Source organism: Pezoporus flaviventris, unplaced genomic scaffold, assembly GCF_033815535.1.
Source record: "Pezoporus flaviventris isolate CSIRO_AGI_PZ_B2104156 unplaced genomic scaffold, CSIRO_AGI_Pfla_v1 ptg000093l, whole genome shotgun sequence".
In the NCBI taxonomy this organism is placed as follows: Eukaryota; Metazoa; Chordata; class Aves; order Psittaciformes; family Psittacidae; genus Pezoporus; species Pezoporus flaviventris.
In genome coordinates this window covers 4,958,689-4,976,524 of record NW_026892641.1, presented here as the reverse complement: position 1 = coordinate 4,976,524, position 17,836 = coordinate 4,958,689, and the positions used below count along the sequence as shown (strand labels likewise).

General features: G+C 51.7%; 1 protein-coding gene and 1 long non-coding RNA gene across 2 annotated transcripts in view; one reads left to right on the top strand and one right to left on the bottom strand.

The window, feature by feature from the left end:
• LOC133280930 (S-adenosyl-L-methionine-dependent tRNA 4-demethylwyosine synthase TYW1-like) overlaps positions 1-17,836 on the bottom strand; it is a 331,505-nt gene that overhangs the window by 74,259 nt on the left and 239,410 nt on the right. The window lies entirely within an intron of this gene.
• LOC133280946 (uncharacterized) lies at positions 539-1,421 on the top strand. The gene is made up of 3 exons (XR_009747315.1): positions 539-640; positions 1,028-1,130; positions 1,388-1,421. It is a non-coding gene; the product is annotated as an uncharacterized LOC133280946 (long non-coding RNA).

Sequence of the window (17,836 nt, the reverse complement as noted above, 5' to 3'; positions counted from 1 at the left end):
GATGGAGGAAGGTGACTGCAGGTGGGGCCCAGCTCTGTGACAGGGTTGGGTGGGCCACTGGTGCGGGACAGCAGCGGGACGCGAGGTAGCTCAGGTCTGCAGGCGGGACGAGCTTGTGGTGTCCTCTGGAAAGGAGGAACGTGCTGGTCCTGAGGCAGTGGCGTTTTCTCCCGTGTGCCCATTGTGGCTAGGGTCCTGTGGCACAGTGTGAGATGTGGCCACGTCTGGCAGTTTGTGTGGTTTGTGGTTCGGGTGGGCAGCGAGCAAGGAACGTCTGTGGAGGTGGGATGGGGCCGCTGGCCCGTGGAGCCCCAGCGGGCTCTTGTGACAGCTTCCCCGTGGATCTCTTGTGGCCAGCTGCTGCCCCAGGGTATCGCAGCCTTGTCTGCGGCTTAAGGCCGTGTCCCTGGCTCTGCCCTCCAAGACGGGCATCCGGAGAGGGGTGAGAAGGGACAACCCCCTCGGTACAGGCCAATCGCCCCTGCTGGGAGCTGCTCCTGACTTGTCTCCTCCTGTAGCTGTCGAGAGGGCTGAGAAGCGGCGGCAGTCCCTGAGCCCACCACCATCGCTAGGAAACGGAAGACCGCGCAGGAGGAGCATCTGCCTGCTGGTGCCCTGGGATAATGAGCCACTGGTGCTGGTACGTCGCTGTCTCGCAGCCTCTTTGGCCTCGTCTGGGGACAGAATGTGCCCAGTGCAATTTGTGCAGGGCTGGGGGCAGGCTGACCTGCCTGCCTTGGGGCAGGAGGTCTCGTCCTTGGCTGAGTGGGAAGTGAGGCTCTCCCCTGCCCCGGTGCGTGGTGGCTGTGCGTGACTGCTGCCCACTGCTGGAGCAGGTACTGGCTGGGCAAGGGTGCTGTGCCCTCAGCACCAAGCTGGGGCCAAAACGAATGGGGACCGGAGCTCTGCGGTGGCTGCGGCAGAACCACGGCTTCCCGGCTCTGGAGCCAGCCTGCTCCACACCTCCTTCAGAGTGGCTCTGCCGGCTTCCCTGAGAAGGAACTAAGCTACTGCTCTCTCTTGGCAGCCCCCTGCGCCTGACCCGGGCTACCCCATCACAGAGGAGATCATAGAGGAGGAGAGGAAGGCAGCGCAGCAGTGGTTGTGCCGACTCCTGGGGCAGAAGGCGGGTAAGGACAGAGTGGGAATGTGAAGGGCACGGCAAGGAGGAGACAGCCATGGCGCGGGCTGGCAGGGCAGTGGGGTGTCCGTGCAGCACAAGCTGAGGAAGCTCGTAGGCCGGTGCTCCCTGGTCCTCGGGTCTGAAACTTTTAGAGCCTGGTGAAGGCTTGGGCGGAGCTGTGAGCTGTTCATGCTGGGAGGCTCTGCTAAGGGGTATTCCCATACAGCAAGTTGTGGGTCCTGATTTCGTGCTCCCTCCCAGCAGATGAGGTCCCCAGCACCAGTGGGGAAGGTACGTCCCTGGCACAGCCATCGCCCAGGGCTCCTTGGGCACCAGCTGCACAGGGGCAGTGTCAGGGAGCACGGCATCGGTGGTTTCTGGGCTAGCCGATTCCAGCACCAGCGGCCTCACTGACACCAGCCAGCCCAGAAGTGCGAGCGCACCCGTGTTGGGAGGTGAGTCGGGGCGGACGGGGCTTCTGCGGGGGTTAGATTTAGGCAGCAGCTTTCCTGCCAGACCTGGCTGAGCTGCCCGGGCTCAGCAGACCTGAGGGCTGATGCTGGGGCTGTGCAGAGCCTTGCCATGCGAAGGGAAGGTGCTTCCCTCGCTCGCTGTCCCGGTCCCTAGCCCTGGGGCATGCAGGGCCTCTCCTTGCCCCCTCTGGATGCACTGGATGCATCGGCTCCTGCGGGTGCTGCCAGCTCCCTAAAGCCAGGCTCTTCCTCCTTTGCTGACCCCGGCTCACAGTGGTGTGTTGCATTCCAGGGACTTCTGCATCCTTCTTTGGCCAGCGCCCGTCAGGCCTTGGAGAAGGCGTCGCTTCCCCTGGTAGTGAGGGAGCTGGTGCTGATGGGTCGTGTCGTCCCCTTGGTCTGTGGGATGGCGGAAGGGCCAGGCTGTGCCGTAGGAGACGGCTTGCGTGGTGGCTGCTGGGCTCTGGGGATGTAAAACCTTCCATTCCCACTGGGACAGGGATTGTGGTAGCCCTGGTTCCAGCTCAGAGTGCAGCTGCAGAGACCTGAGCCAAACTTTGTGCTTCCAGGTTTGTGCAGCCCTGCCTCTCTGACCCAGGCAAGATCCAAGATCCAGGGAGCTCTCAAGCGGCTAAAGGCACGGGACCATCATTGCCATAATAAGTAATAGCCAGTGCTGCTGGCCCCCCACCCGCGGGGCTCTGGTCCAGAGCAGCCCCGAGATGGGACCGGAGAGATGGGGCCAGGCCCCTTCTCTGCTGCCAGCAAGAAACCGTGCTGGGTGGCAGCGCCCAGGGTGGCACGGAGTGAACCAAACTCTTCCTACTGGAAGATTTCCCCCCCCCCCGAGGCTGGATGAACGTCTCTGCGTCTCTGCAGCCTTTCCTTCTGGCTTTATTTTGCCTTCTTTCCTAAGGTGCAGACCTTTGCTCCAGCCCTGGCAGTCTCTCTGCTCCCTTCTCTTCCCCTCTCTGCTGGTGTCCCTCCCCATGTTTGGGTGCTCTGGAGCCAGCTGGGGAGTCCAGAGCGGATGGGGATCCTCCCCAGATCCAAATTGTTTTCCATCTGTGGCCCATCCCCACCCCTTTGGGGTTTACCAGCTCCCAGGAGCTGCGGTGCTGTCTCCCCCGGGGCCGTTCAGTGGGAGAGGAGCAGAGGCTGCCAGAGCCAGGGCTCACCCGGGAGCTGCCCCCCCTGCCCACAGGGTCCCCACCATCCCCAGGAGGGCTTTGCTGCCAGCTCCTTTACTCTCTGAGCTGTGTGAGTGTGTGTGTCGGGGGCAGTCTAAATTACAGAAACCCCACAAACATTTAAATGTTCTTTAATGGAATAACACTTTGGTTTTATAGCTGAGCTGTTACAGCAGCTCCTTGCTTCTAAACGGTGATGTATGTGGATGTGACTAAACCTGTCCTGTTTGGTTTTTGTTCTTCCCCAAGGAGGAGGACAGCTCCGACACCAACTGGCCTTTTGGGCCATCTGCAGCCAAACGGCAGCGGCTGTGAAGATCCCTTGAAGATTTTATTGTTCTATGTTTGTTCTTGGCGGGTTCTAATGTTCTTGTTCTACTGTTGTTCTCTTGTTAAACTGTAGCTGTTTTGTTGTTTTATTGTTGTTTATATTTACTGGGTTCTTGTTATACTTTTGTTCTACCCTTGTTGTTGTAACAATTAAACTTAAGTTTTTACCATAATTTCACTATCATTTTACTATTTCTTAACTGTCAATATGTAATTCCCACCCCCACCGCACCCCCCATCCCCTTTTTATGTCTCCACTTCAAATAAACAGTCTGTATTCACATCTGCCTTTCCCGCGTTTGATTCCTGGGCCAGGGCGCAGGGTGCTGCTTTCCAGCACCCTCTGCTTGTGGGTACTTGCTTCCCCTGTTCCAACACACCTGTGTGGTCCAACAAGAGGTGTTATTATTATTATTGCTCTTTATTATTTTCACTGGTTTTCCTCCGCTTTGCTTCCACTTCGAGCAGTGGCAATTTCAGTGCAGGACTGCAAGAACGTGCTGGAAAGGACAGCGGAGAGACAGAAACTCTGCTCTGGGTCATCCCTACAGTAATACTAAAAGCATGGTGCCTCCGGGGCTGTTTGGATTCTGCTCTGTCTGTGGCCAAGTAGCTGCTTCTTACGCACAACCACCAAACGCTTTGGTCACAGAGGCGAACTTCATGATCACAATTGTACTATCTTCAAACTGCTTTACAGAAGTGCCTTGCTGGAAACCACTTAACTCACACGGCTCTTCCTGCTTCCCCGTTCCTCGTGGGCACTTCCTGAGGTGGGAAATGAAACAGAGCTCTTAGATCCCGCTGCCAGGGCTGGGTTAGTTCAGTGAGACCAAGCTGTGAGTGGGTACGATGCACTGCTTGGTGTTTCCACCAGCTGTGCCATGCTTACTAGGTGTCAAGAAGCTTACTTTGAGAGCAAAAGCTCAAGGAGGAGCAGTGACCCATCTGATAACCAAGCTGAGTTGATGGACTTTGAGAGCTGATTCATGTTTTGGCTTCTGAGTGCAGGACCTGAGTTTGAGAGCTGGAGCCCTTCTGGTGACTGTCAGATGGACACACTGGGGTTTGTATTGAGTCGGTGTTTGTCGTGGGGAGTCTCCAGCCCCCTGGGGATGCTCTGGGGGCACCTCTGAGATCAGACGACAGTAAACAGCCAGGGCCAGGCTTTTGTGTCCTTTAAGAGAGGAAAAAGAAAGAAAGAAATGAAGCTGCTCCTCTCACAGGGGAGAGGAAGCTGTGGCTTGTGCAGTTGCAGTCCTCCCCCAGGAAGGTTTTTCCTTTCTCTGTGACTTTCCCCACCTGGAGTTGATTTAATCACTTCCGTCTGTCCCAAGGACTTGTAGCAGTGGTGTGATGCTGTTTGTCTGCAGTTTGCAGAAGGGGAGAGCTCTGTCTGGACACTGTCCTCAAGGAAGCCATGCCATTTGAGTATCTTCTATTCTTCTGTTCCAATGCCTGACCACCTTTTGGTGAAGAAATCGTTCCTAATACCCAGACTAAACTTCCCCATGCCCAGCTTGAGGGATGTCATTATGAGAGTAAAATGTGGTTTTTTTAAATCTCTCTCCTACAAAAAAGCAGCTTTTTACACTCACAATGTTTTTACAGATACAATTCATACACAGATAGGAACATCACAGCCTTGATAAAAAGATGCGCACAAGACCTGATATTCCACACGTACGCATCAAGCACTCAACTTTATCCAGAGAAGTTTCCTATCAAATTTTACAAATTAAAAATAACAGGGGTGTACATCATGCAAAATTACAGGAGTGGAGAATTGTCACTTTTAAGCTGGCAACAGTCTAACTAAAACCAGACATTGGTTACAATATTTTATCAACGTTTTCTTGTTTACCGACCCCCCAGAAGACCCTCACCGTTCTTTCCAATGTGCCAAAATGTAACCCAATGGGCTTTTCTTCAGAATTCCCTTGTTTTGACCAGCTCCCATTCCAAGCAATCTTTTACGAATCTCCGTGGCTTCTCTTTCCCAGTGCTCTGCAAATGCACTTAAAACCATGAGAGCACTAACCTCTAATCCTCTTGTACAACCCCCCTGTACAACCCCCTTGTACATTGGTAACCCTGTGTCACCTCTCTCCCAGCACTGGGACTTGATGGATTTCCTTCCCTTTTCCTTGCACACCTCTTGGCACTGGGGCTTTGTTGCATGTCTCAAAGAAGGGGAAGCAGGAAGCACCAGTGCTGGGTTTCATTCACCCACAGTGATGTGCGAGGGGGTGGTTGGAGTTTCAGCGGCCACTCAGAGTAGGCTGTTGGGGTTTTACCTATTCCAGCCTTTTTTGGCCCCCCAATAGCCCCACAGATCCATGGTAAATGCACAGCTCCAACCCTTCTCTGGTGAAAACCACTTGGTGGAGCAAAATCCCAACAGCCCCTTGGTCCTTCGCCCCATTAAACGGGGAATTTGGCCTCAAAACGGAGCCTTTGGAGCTGCCTGGGGACCGCCAGCAGCATCAGCAAGTTATTTCCTGTATAACTTGGAAGGAAATGGAAAGGAGACAGGATGCACCACTGCAGAGCAGTGTTGTTCCCAGCTACTGAAATAAGGGGCATGAAGGGAAAGAAAGGGAATTTGTAATCTTGGAGGCAAAGAAAGCCTTTCCCTCCAGCTGATGCAGGTGAGATTGCAGGAGGGAGGCAGCAGATGGGACAATTTGCTACTGCTTTTCAAATGCCTTTCAGCTACTCACCAGCCTGCTGTGCCCCAAGGCGACCTCATGTAGGTTGTAAGGATAAAGAAAGCCAAATTCCTTCTGGGAGATGATGTTGAATCCCAACATGGTCCAGCTAAGCCCTCAAATAGTGGGGGGGGGTCGGACCTACTTTGCTATAAACTCGGCAGAAACAGGAGCTTTTGCATTTGCTGTTTAAGACAATTTAATAAGGAACAAAAGATGTCAGGAAGATTCAAGCTTAGGTTTGAAACAAGCCTTTATTAAATCTCCTGAGCATTCACACCCGTGTTTCCTACCCGTGTTTCCTCAGCTGCAGTAGTGATACAGAGGGTTGACCATTGTACAGGGGGGTTGTACAGGGGGGTTGTACAAGGGGGTTGTACAGGGGGGTTGTACAAGGGGGTTAGAGGAATTTGTTTAAACAAAAGGACTATCTGTTGTAAATGCTTGCTAAGCAGAACAGAGACCTCCAGTCCTGTTAATAAGCAGACGCCTGAATCTACTGATAAAGGGGAGAAGCAGAGGATTTACGGCTGGGACACTGATCAAACTCTACTGATAAAGGGGAGAAGTAGAGGATTTACGGCTGGGACACTGACCAAACTCTAAGGCCACACATAAAGACTAAAAAGGTGAAAAGTGCAAGAAGAGGAAGACTCATTTACTTCATCTTGAAGACCCCTACCCAGAGGAGGAAGACTCATTTACTTCATCTTGAGACCCCTGCCCATGACCAGAGGGGGCACTGCGCAGGCGCAGAGGACCTTCTGGCTCATTATAATACGAAGTGGGGATAGGCCATGAATATGTATAGGTGTATTGTGCAACCTTATGAATATATATAACTTTAGAGAATAAATGTACAGGGAAACAACACTGAGGCATGCATGACTTTGAGGAATTATCCCCGTGCATCTCAGCGCTGAATAAAAAGCATACCTACTTTACAACTTTAACGAGTTGTGGAGTCAATCCACGCATCAGTAGCAACCTTCAGTCGGATTCTGGGTCTAACAAGTGATATCTTAAGATTAAAGATAGGTACGGTGCTTGGACAGAGCTGAGTGGAGACGTCAGGACAAGCACATTGGTCCTCCAAGCACACGTAGATGGTCTCTGTGCTGGGGCAGTGCAGGGCGGCACATACAGGGGTGCCTTGATGGAGGGTGTGGATGGAGGGAAGGATTCAGGTCTGTGCTTGTCCAGACCTTGTGTCTGGCCCCAGTCATAAGCATGGGACAGGAGGTGACCGGGTGGGTGAGAACGCTGCTCAGTAGCACAGCCATGTAGCAGACCCCAGAGAATCCACAAGGGGTGAGCAATGGTGTGATGTCCCACAAGGGGAAGAGCTGTCTCTGCTAGGCTGGCCCCAGCAGACCCCAGTGTACTGAGACAAGGAGGCACAAAAGTACGAAATGTAATCAGTTCTAAGTAATGTTAAGGTTGATGGCTCTGTTAATGGAAAATAAGTGCGGTGCTTGAAGGTAGTTGACATAGGTTCAGGTCCTCAGGACCTTAGCACAAAAGGTGTGAGAAAAGCAGAATAGAAAAACAGGAGCTGGGGATGGGGAGTATCTGGGACTATTAGATGTCCAGGGTGGGCACAGGTAAGCTAACTGATAAGGAAAAGGACAGGATGATTGCTCTGTTTGTGGTGTTAATAAACCCATTAAGCTGGTGAAGCCACAAAGGGAGAGCAATGGTGTGATGTCCCCCAAGGGGAAGAGCTGTCTCTGCCAGGCTGGCCCCAGCAGACCCCAGTGTACCCACTGCAGGCTGGGGTTTCCTTACCTGGGGCTTCCCTGATGCTTAATGCAAAAGCTTTTCCCTTGGGGACTGCTCCTAAATGCCTGTGGAGTCTCTGATGTCTAGTAAGGAAAACACCCTCAAGGTGGCCTTTTCCTCAGCAGAGTCATTACTTATGTCTCTCACTCCTCTGCCAGGCTGAGGATTCTCATCAAGCCTGTCGGGACAGAATTCTCTTCAGATTCCTGTTATTATGTCAAGCTTGGTTCAGCTCGCCTGCGAAGGTATAAAATGACAAGGGAAGACACGCTGCTTGTGTCGGGCACGGGGGGTGCAATTGCATAAAGCTCTTTTCCTCAGGAAACCAGGCTTACAGAAGTCAAAATACCCTTTTCCTAGTGTTTCTCTGGAGCTGCGCTCCCTCAGCCCATCACTGCTGAGCGATGGCAGCTCTCCAGCAACATCCCCTCTGGGGACGCTTGGCCATGCTCTTGGAACCTTGGAACCCCTCCCAGGAGAAGCCTGCGATGAATGACCCATCCTTGAGTCGCCAAGAAGTCCATTGAGTCACAATGACCAAAGCCAGCCCTAAACTTCTCACCATGTGGTGGAGATGCCCTCACACCAGGGGATTAAATGGGTTTTAGCAACAGGATAATTCTTCCTCTCCTCCCCTGCCAAATAACCTCTGTGGGGTGCAGAGCTCAGGGCTTTCAGGGCTTGGCAGCATCTCTCTTTTGAGGGCTCACCAGTTCACGGGTATCTCCGTCCCTTCCCAGGATGCACCGATGTCCCTGCTCATGTGCAGCTTGGCACTTGCCACCTGCCAGGCAAGAAGGAAAAGCAGAAGAACTGCTTTAGAGGGTTAACCCCTCTAAAGGGGAGCAGTGTCCATCCTTTTTTACCCTCCTGTCTCTGTAAGCAAGTGCTGGGGCTGGAGGAGGGATCCTGAGCGCCTGGATCCTTCTTGACTCTGCAACAAACTAGAATGAAATATTAAATGCTTTCTCTCCTTTTTATGCCTTGTTTATGGCTCTCATTGAAGCAGGGATCTGGCGATAAGTGAGGGCTTGGAGCTGAGAGCAGGACCCTGGTCAGGCTGTGCCTGGGCATGAGAGCATGAGCGGCAGTGTCCTGCAGGGTACCAGGGCACCGAGTGGAAGGTGATGGATGAGGACTGATGTGTGTAGGACAGCTCCTATGGGCTGCTTGGCCACTGTGGAGGGGTTGACAAAGCAACTGCAAGGAAAACTCTCTCCTTGAGCACTTGGAGGCTTTGCTTTTCTCACCCCATCCTCGCTGTCTGGGTTGCAGGGCTGAAGTTGAGCAAATGGAGAAGGGTGATGGTTGGGGTGAAGGTGTTGAGCTCCTCTGCTGCCTGAGGATCCACCCCTGAACCCAGTGTGCAGCTCATCTAAAGCCTACAAGCTATGTGGGGAGAAAAAACAAGTATCTCTTCTGGAGCACTTAGCAGCTTGCAGTCGCATGTGCTGCTTCCCCCTAACACAGAAAGGCAAGCACACAAACACGAGCCCTCGCTTCCTCTGGTGTAAAGCAGCCTCCTCTCCCAGGGAAGGAAAGCAATGAAACTACATCAGCATCCTCCACAAAACACCCGAATGCCCAAAGCAGCCAAGATCCAGCTTCGAAATAGAGCTCCAGTGTGTGAGGTGCTTTGATACGGCAGTGTACCAGGAGGAAATACGAAAGAGTTTATTAAATCTCACAGACCAAACAATGCTACCACCTGGAAATTTAGTCTGGGAAAAGGCCTCCAGTCCCATTCATCTCCAAGCAAATTGGTCCTTCTCTCTTTCGAAGAGACTCAAGATACAGTTTAGGCTTGGATGCATTTCACAAAGCGATCAGCAAACTCCAAGCAGCAGGATCAGCCCCACACCACAGTTTCTCATTTCCCTTTGGCTCCTATTCCCCAGACCTTCAAATCACCAATTCATTCCAAACCCAGTTCCCATCACTTGAAGGAATCAGCTGCTGTGCAAAACTGAACACAAGCAAATAACATCGCTGACAACTTTCCAGCCCGGCACATAAAGCAGCTCTTGGTGTCCCCAGATCTGTGCTGCTCCCACAGGGTTTCTAGAAACCATATGAACTGATTGTCAAGTGGGCAGTAACATGCAACTGGAGACACAGCAGCATGCCCACTGCTCACAAGAGCCCATTCCTTTCCTGCATGGCCAATTCCTACTGCCCAGCATAGGAGCGTGGTGCTGGGGTGGGATGTGGTGCTACACGGTGCAGTGGAGCCATCGCTTGTGGTGTCAGGGCTGGTGCCATTGCAGCACAGAGGCACTGATGGGGCTGTACCCTGGCAGTGCCATTCAGACACCCCAAACCTAGCAGCCCCCAAAGCAAGGAGCAGGGGCTGAGTATGGCACCCTGTGTCTGCCTTGCAGCACAAGCTAGACTAATGCATGGTGGTGGCTTAAGTGCTCTCCAGGGAGATTAAGTGCCAGTAATTAATCTTCAGTGCTCAGATAACCAATTATACATGTGAGAGACATAGGCAACACGCTGGATTTGGGATAGGGGCACCAGCAAATGGCTGTAGGGGATGCTGGTGTGCCTGACACCCAGCCGGGATGGGAATGGTTCTGCTGCATCCCCTGCTCTTACCTAGGAGTAGGGCAAGGGCAAGGGGCGGTGGACAAGGAGAGGCAATCCTGAGCTGGGGACTGAACTGAGGCTCAGGTTCAAATAACCTGTCTGGGAGCTGGAGCACAATGTCCCCCCGAAGCTGGTGCTTTCCCAGCTGGATTCACTCCCCAGGCTGAACACCGTGGGGTCTGCGTCAGAGATGGAGGCATCATCTCTCGTTAAAAGGCCTCTTCCATTTCTGATTTCTCTAATACAACTGAGTAATAGTATTGACATGTCAAAATGGTCTTTTATTATGATCCATTTATGCCATCAATGTGATATCCTCCTCTTGGATTGCTTAGTTATGTATTAATACAGAAAGAAAGCCGATGTTTCTTCTAGCTCTTCATTGTCTAAAATGAGTCCCAAACCCTCCGTGTGATGGATTGGCATTATTTTTAGCTGTGATCATGCCTTGGTGCTCTGAAATTAGGAACATGCTTTTAAAATATTGTACCACATGCATTTGTCTTATTTTGCTTAATCTCTGTCTCACCAGTTATCAGTCTGGTTTTATTGTAGAATCATTAGCGCTAGTTAGAAGTCTGATGTATGTATATGACATCATTTATTTGCTGTTCTTTGCATAACAAGGAATGGGAAGATAAAACATGAATCTGGGGGAATGGTCTGTTGATGTTTTAATAGAGAACTTTCATAACGAATGGCTTTGCTGGGGCATCATTATGTCCAGCCAGTGTTAGAGGTCTAAGGGAATGCACTGAGGATTGAGGAGAGAGTTACAGGAATGAACCTGGGGAAGATGCTGTGCAGTGACAGACTAAAGGGGTTTGACCTGTTTGATTCATCAAAGAACATCAAAAGCTGAAAGTGAAAGGGACAAATACCCTCACCAGGAGGAAATATGAAAGGGTTTATTAAATCTCACAGACCAAACAATGCTACCACCTGGAAATTTAGTCTGCACACTGCAGGTCAGAAGCTGCCAGCGCAGGGTTTTAATAGAGATCAGACAAAGGACTGATGCTGGAAGACCCGGAGCCCTGCATCCACTGGCACGATTTCCTCCCCAGATCCCATAGTGCAGGGCTAAGGGGTTGGTAATGGGAGCTTCCTCCTCAGCAGCCCAGCAGCACTGAGTCCATCCCTGTCGTTGTGCTCAGCTGGGAGCACACGCTGCGTTATTTGCCGCTTTATATAATGGGATTCTATGAAGAGGTGCATTAGCCCAACACAAATTACTGGGCTGGAGAAAAAACCTCCTGTTGGTGTTGAATGAATCAACTCCTTCATGTAATGGCATCAGCTGCCCTGAAAAGTGGATGAAATGATGGCTGTTCTGCTCCCTATTGCAAGGGAGTTTATTGCTGTGAATGCGAGGGGTGTTTCCCGCTGGCTTCGTCGGAAGAAGCGATGGAGAAGCCTTCATCCCTGCGCGAAGTGAGGAGGAGCCCGCCATGGAGAGAAACCACCCTCAAACACAAAACCCCAATAGCAAATCCCAAATCCCGGCCATCTCCTGTCCAGGCATGGGGTCCCCAGTTAATGCCTCCTTCTGCCCTCAGCTCCTGCCTTTGTCAATACAAAAGAAAGGCATAAAACGGACAAAAATGGTACTGATCATGGGGAGAGGATTGGTCCAAAACACGGGGACATGAGACCATCTCTTCCCCATGCTCACTGCTGGGGTAGGTAACAGCAGCCGCTCCATTCGGCTGATGAACAGGAGCCCTTCTCCTCTAGACATGTGATGGATGGTCCCAATTATATTCTTCCAGCACTGATTTAATGTAATGTTTTATTAATAGCAACAATCAGAGGAAAGCAAACAGCTTATTCTGCACACGCCATTCCCTTTCTGCTTTTATGTTCCCATGTTCACCTACACTCCAAGTCCCCGATGCCGCAGCATCGGGGGTTCAGGAGGAAGAGGAGCGTGGGGAGAAACAAGCAGAGAATTCACAGAGCAAGGCAATAGCTCATTAGGATATCCTCAGCAGAATTAATACAATTGTGACAATACTTTCTTCACTCATTCCTGATGGATCACTTACAGGAAACTGCAAATTGCTGGTTTGTTTCTTTGGGTGTTAAAAGAGCATGTGCAAGGATGGGGAAAAATAATCCACGGTTTTGCATTAGTGGTTTTAATACTCTTGTTACAGGAGTGATGGGAGGAACATCATAAATCCATCAGAGGTGTCCCCAGCGCAGCACTGGTAGGACTCGGTCCTGGCTGCGCTCTTCGCTCAGGGCCAAGTTCCTTCCCCAACCTGCCAAGCCGTGTTGCCAGGGAAAATGCTCCTAGCTGGAACTGCAGCTCCCACCTTGGCAAGGGAGGTGAAGAGGGAATCCCTGGGAGCTGGGGTGTTGGTGGGATCAGCAGCTCCGAGATGTGTGGGATGGACCCTGCAGCGCTAATGGGGAAGCAGCATGCTTCAAAGAAGCACAACACAGACCAAAGCATCCTCATGTCAAAGCTTGCCACGTGCCAAGACTAAAGCCAATCTCCTCCTTCTTTCGCTCCTTGAACCCTCCCTTCATCAGCAGCTCTCCATCATCCCTCTCCCTGTTTGCTTTTGTATTTGGGAGCCTGTTCGTGTATTTACTCATTCGATTGCTTTAACAGTGATACAAAGTCCCCGTGGCTGGTGGTGATAAACCCAGCAGCCACGTGCTCTCTTTACTTTGTTATTCCAATTGTCGCTCCTGGCTCCAACATGGAATTTAAAGTTCTTTTCAATCAAAAGCGCTCTATATTGTGGTTAAATGATTTCCTTTCCCCCCGGAGAATCATTAATCAGGCACATGAGCTAATATCTCTTGCTCCTTCTCAACCTCTTTTGGTAAGTTCTTCAAAGAAGGCAAGGGGGGGGGGGGGGAGGGGGGAAGGAAAAAGGGAGAGAAAGATTAAATGGAGCAGGTGTCACGTTTATCTTATTTCCAGTGCAAATACAACCCACAAGTGCCAGGCTCAAACCAGACCCTCAAGAAAACCTGCAGAATGTTCTCTAAATAAATGATTCTTGGCTCTCTTGTGTTTGTTTGCAATTTGCAGTCATCCTCCCAGTCCTCCTGCCAAGTAAAAGCTGCTCTGGGAATGAGCTCATCGGAGCCGATTCCATGGGGCGGAGGAGTCAATTGCCTTGCCATGTCCCGTCTGCATCCCCTTCCCAAGTCACTGCCCTGCACAGCCCTCATTCCAAAGCAGCCCAGCATCCCTTCCCAAAACACAGCTCTGAGATGCACGAAGCTGAACTTTGCCATTAAAACCTCTACTCAGCGCTGGCTCTGCAGCAGTGGAGAGAGGGATCTCCACATGCAAATCCTAAAATAAACCCTAGTCTAGCACTACTGTGTTTTTCAACACAATTAAATTTATGATTTGGAGACTCCATGGCTTTCCATGCTCGCTTTATAAGGTGGCTGTGGCTGGATTGTGCCCTTTTCAGTGGCCCTTTTCAGGTGCTGTCCCCTGCACCCCAACACTAGCCCATGACCTCTGGGTCACATCCTGCTGAAGGGCAGCCTTAAATACACGGGAGCTGTGCTGGGGTGCTGGGACCCACGGGGGTCTGGTGGTACAGACCATTTCCATGGCTCCTTGGGAATGTGGGGAATATCCTGTGGGGAATCCCGTGTATTTGGGAGTGAGGGTGATAAATCCCCTTTAACCTGCTGCTGTAGGAAAATGCGGCTCATCCACCATGTGGGGCCCAAGCCATGCACCCATGGCTGGAGTAGAATGACAGCCCAGGGGGTTCTGAGCACCAGCACCAGTGAGATTTCCTTAGTGCCCATCAGAAACCCCAGCTGCACCCCAGGAAAGAGAAAATAAAGCTGTTTTCCAATGGAAAATTGGAGATTTTAACCAAGTGGTTTCCACTGATAACTGCAATGCTCTGAGCGCATCAGTGCACATAGCCACTCTGCTCTGCCCCGCGGCTGGGAAGTCCTGTTTGGCTTGTTTTACCATTGGAAACCACCAGATACTGCAGGAGATGGAAAACGCAGCTTGTGTGCAAGCCCCTGTGCCGTGTGCATCCATTCCAGCTCCAGGTCTCCGAGCTCACCAGGAGCAGCTTGTTCTATTCAGCGCTGGAGATCCCAGGGTCAGCCCCATCCTGTTTCCCAGATGGTGGCTGTCGCGTGTCACCGAGTTACACAGGCAGGAGCACAGGGACCAGCCAGTGCTCTGCAAGGCTGCGCAAGGACTTGGAAAGGGTTTTGTGCTCTTTGTGTTACTAAACCCAGGTAGAATCCAAAGGGGGGTCATCACCCTTGACACGTGGGACCGTAATCATTTGTGATGGGGACAATACAACCAGGCTGCTGCAGATGCTGTCGCCGGTGCTGACCTCTCAGGTGTTGCTTTTAAGGCTCTTCAGCTTTTAAGAAGCTGCTGCTGTGTTTTATTCATGCACCTTGTCTGGGGAGGTAGGTTTGGGCCAAGAACAGGGGGAAATCCAAAGGGAGAAGGTGCCAAAGCACAGGTGTAGCACACTTGGTTGTGGCCAGGGGATTTCAGGGCTGCCTTTCCCTTGGCTATGTGGGGTAGCAGCATGGTTCCCACACCTCTCCCTGCTCCACACTGTACTTTGCTCCTGTAGCGCGTTCACTGGTTTTAAAATCACTGCAATTATTATTCCGGGGGGGTGGGGGGTGGTGCTGGTGGGGTGTTTTCAGTTGCAAGTGTCTGACGTAAGGCAAGTGCCGGGCTGCTGCAGGGCATGGTGGGTTATGAAGCACAGGTATGTGCCTCATGCCCTGGGACACAACATAAGACCTGAATTTGGCAGCAGAGAGGATCAAGCTGATGGCAGCTGAGAACATCCAACTCATTCTGCTGATGCAGACACAAGGGGCACAGAAGGGGGAAAAGGGCTATTGATGCCCTAAGTGCCCTACTGAGTTAGCTGACAGCAGCAGATCTACCCAGCCCATAAACTGTATGACTGCACTTACAGTTATGCTCTTCCTAAGCTACAGGCAAGGAGGAGATAAATCATGTGAAGGAGGAAGAAGAGGATGAGGGTAGCACAGGGATTCAAAATCCTGGGAAGCTAAAAAGGAAAGCAAGGAACAAACCCTGCTCTACCACCACTGCCTGCCCCATTCCATCAGCTCTTGCAGGTCTGGAGATGCCCACAGGACCCCCTCCTGAATCCCCATCCCATTTAAATGCTTCCTTCCCTTTTCCTTTCCTTTCCTTTCCATCCTTCTGCCCTTCCATTTATTGACACAGCTAAATATGGACCATCCCATCCTGCTCGAGGAGCCTCATTCCTGCTCTCTTTACCTTTCCAGGGCTATAGGGAGCTGTTTGGGTGCGGTGGAAAAGCCCCTGATTTACTCTGCTACCTGGGTGGATGGTCGGGAAGGGCTCAGCTCCACTCCAGCCCTCATCAACGCTCTCCCGAAGAGGCTGTGTTTCCAAAGTCAAAATGTTCCTTGCAGGGGGAAGGCGAAGACTTAATAGGAGAGGTGGCAGGAGGAAGGAAAGTGCTTTTATAGCACAGGATGTTAATTGCTTGATGGGCTCCTGTTGCACAGCATGGCTGGGAAGCAGCCACATCCCAGAGATGTGTTTGTCACCACACACAGTCTGTGCTGTGGACCAGATGTCAAGGGGGGACAAACACAAGAGGCCTCTTACCTGCACACTGAAACACCGTAGTTACCCTTGTCAGCCCTTCCTAGAAGAGCCAAGCTGCTTGGGTTTGCTCACGGTTTCCTCACACCAGGAGGACTCAGATGGGAGTTACTATGTGGTGACAACCAGGGCTGAGCTCCCTTTTTCTATGCTACAGCCCCACAGGGGCTATGGCAGCACAAACCAATCCCGATGAGGATCACACAAGTGATTCTATTAAGCTCTGGACGAGGTGATGCCCTGTTAGACATAGGGGAGAAAAGAAAGCTTAACACACACGGGATAAAAGGAGGGGGAGCCTGGGATGGAGCTGAGTTTGCCAGGCAGCAGGATGGCGACTGGAGATGTGTGCACCCTCCCAAAGCTGCCATCACCTTCACAGCCCTCACCAGCTTCACACCAGTGCCACAGAGGCAGGGACACCTCAATCCCTGCTATTGGAAGGTTGATGAATGGGGAATGCTGCACACGTGTGGGAAAACCCCTGTCAGTTTCTCCCAGCAGATCTCCTATAGCCATTAACAGGTTGGAGGGGGCAATGGAGATCCAGGGCAGCGGTTCCCTGCATGTGCAAGAGCATCTCCTCTGAGCACCACACCTCAGCAGCAGTTCCAGACATCAGCGTGGCGAAGCTGTGAAGGGTGAGAATGCAAGGGAACGAAAGCATTATGTAGGAAATAAAGGCAGTTATAGTTGCTTCAAAACATTGAAGAGAACGAGACAAAACATTGAGAAACGAGCCTGTGTTATAGATAAGGAAAAGGATTTTGTGCATTCTCCATGCGGAAAAGTCTTTCTAGGACCTGAGACCTCCCATGTCCCTAACATGCTCCGAGCTATTAAAGAATCACAGGATCATAGAATGGTTTGTGTTGGAAGGGATGTTCAAGCTCATCCAGTTCCAACCCCCTGCCACAGGTTGCTCCAAGCCCTGTCCAACCTGGCCTTGAACACTGCCAGGGATGGGGCATCTTCCCTCTTAGTAAAATCTGCCTCCTTCCCCATTTACCTCTTCTTTTCTTTTGGGGAAGTTGATGATTTCTACCTTTCACCCCACACCACAGGGCTGGAAAGGGGATTTCTCATCTCACCCAAGTCAGGGATAGCCACAGAGCCCCGTGACACCCGGAGAAGTGCACTTGGGACACTGCGCACTACAAAAAGACTTATGGCAAAGCTGCCACAGAAGACAACGTTGTGGAGGACAACTGAGAGGCCTAAACTCACCCTTTATTCAGTTTTACTTGGCCAGGCGTGAGCCCAAGTACGTGGGAGTCCCCCCACTAAGGCACAGGAGCAGAAAGTAAAGAGATATATATGAGCTTGTCAAGCCAATCGAGGCTATGGGAACGGAGAGCCGTGCCAGCCTTCCGCTGCTCCACCATGCAGGGAAGCAGAACTAGAGAGGCAACAAGGAGAGAAAGAGAGAGAACCATCCTCTAAAGGCTGTTTTTAAGACAACCCTTCCACCCTAGGGCTTGTTTTAACAGCCCAAGCTGCACACTACATACATCCCCTTTTACTTACGATGATGATTACGGGCTGCTGCAGGGTTCCCTGGATGGCAGAGAGGCAGCGCCAGCGCTATTAAGGCATTTTGTCTTCCTCTAAAATCACATAAAGACCTTTCCCGTGCTCCTCTTGCTGGGCAATAAAAAGGGAAAACCAATCCAGGGCCGAGCCAGCTGCTCTGTGGCTGGATGGGCAACGCGCCTTGTTAGGCACAATGAAGTGCTCTCCGCTTAACCCCAGGCCATCAGCAGGGACAATCAGGGCAAGGATGAAGGGAAGGGCTGGGAGCAGCATCCACTGGCACACAGGCACCAGCTCAGCACACACTGTTAATGCATCTTAGGGATGTGTCCCTGTCCCGGAGCAAAAAGTGGGAAGTCTCCACTTGCCTGGTCCCTGCATGAGCGCCCCATTGCCAGCCCTGGGCTTGGCTTTGCTCCCTGGGGATGGAAGCGCACAGCCAAGCCAGCCAAAGA